Genomic DNA, 5,917 nt, shown 5'->3' with positions numbered 1-5,917 from the left:
CAAACCATCCTGGCAATTCCTTCCACATCCACAGAACCTCCATGGCCTGAGGTTCTGGTGCTGCAGCTAGGCATCCCTGCACCTCAGGTCTTTCTACCACCATCATTCCCCTGGGACAGAGAGCACTCACTTCCTTGGCCTCTTATGTCTTGAGACAAACTTACAAGCTTAGATTAAATTGCAAAGGTGCACATCTTCCTCGCTGTTTTACTTAACTTACTAATCTGCTCTGAGGTAATACTCTTCATGCCCTTCCCTCCCCCATTCCACTCTCACTGTATTGTAACTCAGCAGTGTTGGCTCAGACCCTTTGTTTGTCTCCTGGTCTCATGAATCTTGACAGAGATGCCGGTTTCGTGGTTATTACATTGTTAATGGCACTGGTGTCTTCTCAGTCCCTTCTGAGCACTGACTTGTAACCTCTCTCACATTAAAACACTAGTGTTTAATCCCCGCAGTGAAAGTACAGTTCCTAGTCTAGAACAAAGGACACATTGCTCGGGTTTGTTTTTTAAAACTAGACAGTGTGGCAGTGGTCTTGAGAGCCAGATTTAAAGAAGAAAGCAGTTTTCTGAACACTAAAACTTTCTTTTGATGACTGGGAGCTAAAATGTGGAGGAACAACTGATTGAGTCAGATGAGAAACAGTCTATGGAGCTGGGAAGTCCTAGCTCCCATGCAACATCCAGGAGAAAGAGAGGAAGGCCATCTGGTGGAGGAAGGTCATTGGTTAATTATAATAAAGAAACTGCTTGGCTCTCATAGGTTAAAACATAGGTGGGAGGAGTAAACAGAACAGAATGCTGGGAGGAAGAGGAAGTGAAGAGAGAGAGGAGAGGGAAGTGGCCACTTTTTTAAAGGGAGAGAGACCACGCCCCAATGGGCTGGTATCTCAGCGGCTATAGGCTGGAGGAGCGGAAGGACCTCCCGCAACAGCCATGGAGCAGAACACCAGGCTGAAACCCTGTGAAGGGTCCCTGAAGATCTGCAGCTCACAGGCTGCAGGGTTAGGGTTGGGCTGGGACCCAGGAGGAGGACGACAGATGCACAGCTGAAAGCACAGTTGACCAAAGCAAGAAAACAGACACTGACAACGCCATATTGCTAAGTTTGGAAGGTCCCGCAGTCACCAGAGATTCCCAAACATCCCTCCTTCTGAGCATGTGGCTTCCTGAAATAAAACACAGCCATTACCTTGGCCAGCAAACCACGAGCCAGGTTCCTAAAGGCTATCACTGCCTCCTGTTAGATCTGCCAGAAGTCAGATCCCAAGACCAAATACCGTAGCTTCCCTTTTCCTACTCACCACGCCAGGGGCTCCCTTCGGGGAACTGACTGGCAGCTGGATTTTACTCATATGACCACAGTCAAAAGAATTAAATATCCCCTGGTTTTGGTGGACACAATGTCTAGGTGGGTTGAAGCCTTCCCCACTACTAACAAGAGAGCCCAGACAGTCTCTGATGTTCTTCTCTGAGAAATCATTCCCCCTGAGAATAACAGAAAGGATGATTGTCTTTACTTTTGCTTTGAATGGAAGCACCAAAGATACGAGCCTCCATGTTCCTCCCTGCTATGTGAGTGTGAAGAGACAACATAGAAAATGAGGAAGACTCCAGCAATCTGCACTCCTGGTAGGCACAGCAGCAATACTTAGCTTCCATTTTCCACTGCTCTATTTTATTTCTCAATTTGTCTTCATCAAAAAGACTGAAAATAACTGGCCTGGGAGTAAAAGCCGTGACTTCAGTTATAGTTATGTGGGCAATGAGACGCCCAAGAATACACGTTAAGAGTGTAGGTCTCAAAGAATGAATGAGGAAAACGTGGTACATTTACACAATGGAATACTACAGAGCAGGAAGATATAATGACATCTTGAAATTCGCAGGCAAATGGATGGATCTAGAAAACATAGACGGTAATTTGAATGAGCCACATTTAGTACTGGGACTGCACACCAGGTATCCAGATGGTAGATCAGTAGGACTTTTGTCATCCCAGGATTAGGAGTCCTTCTTATGGAGGTCACGTGGGGGTGTTTCAGCCTTCCTTGATTCTGTATGTTTGAAATGTTTCCAGATCTGTTTTTCCTGATGCGATTTCAATACACTTGTGTGCTCCTACATTACCAGCTTACTTTAATAAGTTCATAGATGATAGTTTCATGAATAAGTCATTTATCAGTCTGTACCTCATGGGTGGTGCTTGTGATCCATGAGAGCATCCTGCCTCTGCATCAGCACGCAAACAGGAGTCAAATGCTGCCTATAAATGGAGTCACACTCAGAGGCACAGCTGGATCTACTTTCACACAAAAGGAGTAACTGAAAGCATAACACAGCCTGATCTCAACAAGAGGGGCTGAGGGAGTCCCAGTGAATGTGACTGTCATGTTAGGTAGGTCTGATACAAGAAATTTCTGACAATCCAGGCACTTCCCATCCTCCAGAGTTTGCAGACACTTACTTGCCTAGAATATTCGGTCCATGTTTGTCTCTGTCTCTTTCTCATCTCTCTGTTTCTTCTGTGTGTGTGTTTCTCTCCCTCTCCTCATCTCTGTGTGTATCCATCTCTTTGCACGTCTCTTTCTTTCTCTTTCTGTCTCTCTCTCCTCCACCCCCTCTGTCTCTCTCTTCACTTTTCCAGCTCTTAGTTTAAACAGCCCTCCCTCAGAAAGACTTTCCATTCCAACACCAATCTAAATTAGATCATCTGCTAGAAATTCTCAGACATCCTGAAACCTTTTTTTTTCAACAGTGTCTCTCTAAATAGCCCTAAATGGTCTGAAACTCACAGAGATCCTCCTACCTCTGCCTCTTGGGTGCTGGGATTAATGCATTCATGACCAGCACCATCCCAAATGTTTTGTTTGTTTGTTTTGAGACAGAGTTTCTCTGTGTAGCCCTGGCTGTCCTGGAACTTAGTGTAGACCAGGTTGGTCTCGAACTCAGAGATCCGTCTGCCTTTGCCTCCCAAGTGTTGGGATCAAAGGCGTGTGTCACCACTGCCCAGCCCATCCTGAACTTCTAAAGCTGGTGTTTACCACAGTTCACAGCTCCACATTCATTACTGCACAGGTTTTTATGGACTGTGTCCTCCTGACTTGGAAAACAACGTTCTCTGCAACTCAGCAAATATAGAGCACATAGCAGAGGCTGGCGAAAGGGCTTTATGTGGTTTGTGGAAACAAAGCTGTATTTCATGTCCAGCACGTCTTTCCTAGGAGGTGAGCTCTGCCTCCTAAAACCATGCTACCTCGGTCTTTGGGACTCTTAGATCCTCTCTAGAAAACTGTGTGAAGGTTCAGGAGGTGAATGATGTAAAGTTAGGTGACAGCTCAAAGCCCCGCCCTTCAGGCCAGACGTGGATCAGGGTCACATTTGACCTTTCTTCAAGTGATGCCCACAAGCTTAAACTCCTCTCCTACCAAGATCTGTCTTTCTACTCCTTCATCTCCCTCCTCTCCACAGGACCCTTCATCATTTCTTTCTCCCTCCAAAGCTCAACAATATACCAACAGAGCAACAGGAACAAAAGCACAACTTCAGACTCACAGAGACCTGTGCACAAGTTCAAACTCAGGCAAGAAACACCTGCATGAGCTAGGATAAGCTCCCTAAGCCCAGGGAGCCTGTGCTCACATACATAATGTGGATATACGGTGGATGGAGACACTATCTACGTGTACAACAAGTATCTTGAATCATCCCTTAGCCCAGGGAGCCTGTGCTCACACACATAATGTGGGTGTACAGTGGATGGAGACACTATCTAGGTGTACAACAAGTATCTCGTATCATCCCCGATGGTTTCTGTTACTGTTGGTCATGTCACATGTGAGCACATTTCTGCCCAGTCTGTTTGTGGAGTACGGGAACATCCACCAAGAAAGGTCTAAGTAGGAGCCTATTGTGATTAGGAATGTACCCCAAGCTTGTCTTTCCTACCCTGACACAAGAAAATCAAATCAACTCCCAGAGGAGGACTTGCTACAAGCTTCCCAAGGCTTTGGAGGTTGCAACAAAGACAAGAAAATCAATCTTGAACTGCATCTTTTAATTCTTTTTCATGGTTGTTGCTCTCAGATAGAGAATGCAATTAAAAATTAATGTCCGATTAGTCCACTTTCCTCAAAATGAACATTGGTCAGATTCTATCTGAGGGGTCTGTAACATCTCTTCTGTAATTATTTTTAAATATATTAGCAGGGATCTGGGTATTGTAGAACCAGGGGAGTGTTTCTGGGAGACAGGAGTTCTGGGTTCTGGCTCTGGTTCTGTGATTTACTGTGTGAAAGTCAAGTCCTCTGGTTGGAAACCATCATCTCTACAAAATGGACCTGTTGCAAATGCACAGGGTTGTCTAGGGCTGACAAGAGTCATGCATATTAAAGCAAAAATTACAATCAACTTTGTGATTACTACTCATGCTCCTGGAAAATATGACTGGCATAAACCACACAGGAATCAGATCACTGGGACTTGACACAAATACCACATTGTGCTTATTGCTGTGAGGATATAGAGGGGTAACAGGCTCACTCTGTAATAAAAGGGATTTTGCTTTTTACTTTTAAATGACAAAGGAAAGATAGAAACAGCTGGGCCCACTTTTGAGTGTTAAACAACTAGAAAATTATAGCTCTAATGATTCATAGTGATTGGAAATCGAGCCACAGGGCATGCACTTGCCACGCCTGCAAACAAGATCCCATCACGTCAATCTAGCTTGTGGCTGTCCCTAGTGTTTCTCCTCAATGCCTTCACTGGTGTCTCGGGATATTACCACCTACAAAACACCTGAGTGCTGCAAACACTCATTCAGTCCTTATCGACAGCTGTTGGTTGTGAGCTCTGGCACTTTCATGGGGCATCTGGATTTTAGTTGTTGGCATAATAAGCTAAATAGCTATAGTCTAAATCTACCCTAACAGCCTAAGTACTGGAATGATTGCAGCTATTCAAGTGCACAGTGTTCACGGGAGACTAACACTGCTAAAGTAAGACATGACTACAGCCAGGACCCACGTCATGGTGCAGTGGGTTCACAGCCCTATTAAACTTGGTTCTTCTGCCATTCCTGCTTAGGACAAACCAAATTCTTTCCTTTGTCTCAGATCATGCAACTGACAACATTTACATCCGCATCAATGCTAGAGAAAGTAAAAATTCTTCTCAAAGAAGACAAAAGCTTTCTGATCATTTTGCTTGAGGGAAACAAAGTGAGAAGGGATCATCTGAGGGACTGGATGCATCGAGAGCGCCCCACTGTGCAAGCTCAGGTTCTACCTCAAATACAACGTGTCTAAAGATTTCTTAAAATCAAAATAACATTGGAACAAGGAAAGCGCCTGTGAAAATGAGCTCGGTGCCTCTTGAGGTGTTTATCTTTTCATTCTAAAGAATTCATTTAATCTTTATAGATACATGCAAATTCCTCATTATACACATCAGAAATATTTAAACCTGATTGAATATGTCTATCCTTTCAAGTATTTACCACTGCTTCATAGTTAAGAAGAAAACATTTAAAGTCCTTTCTTCTGGTTTTGTGAAATATTCAGACAGTGCATTTCTGCTGTCTACAGTCACCTGCTGCACAGAGACACAACAGGGATTCTTGTCCCTACCTGACTCAATCAGCCACTGCCTTTCCTGCCCTGGCCCCATGCTCCTCAACCTCTATTAGCGACTTCTCAGCTCTAACCTTTGAAGTCAACGTTTTTATATTCTACATGGGAGTGAGAGCACGTAATGTTGTCTTTCTGTGTCTGGTTTATTTCACTTAACGTTACTGTCCACAATCCTCAGACTTGGTAGAATCCCTGTCTTGGTCTGGGTGTAGCATTCACGGTATATCTGCACACATTATCTAGTCACACGGTATATCTGCACACACTCTCCATGTAGTCACA

This window comes from Microtus ochrogaster, chromosome 21 (genome assembly GCF_000317375.1).
Source record: "Microtus ochrogaster isolate Prairie Vole_2 chromosome 21, MicOch1.0, whole genome shotgun sequence".
Lineage (NCBI taxonomy): Eukaryota > Metazoa > Chordata > Mammalia > Rodentia > Cricetidae > Microtus > Microtus ochrogaster.
Note: the sequence above shows the minus strand (reverse complement) of the source record.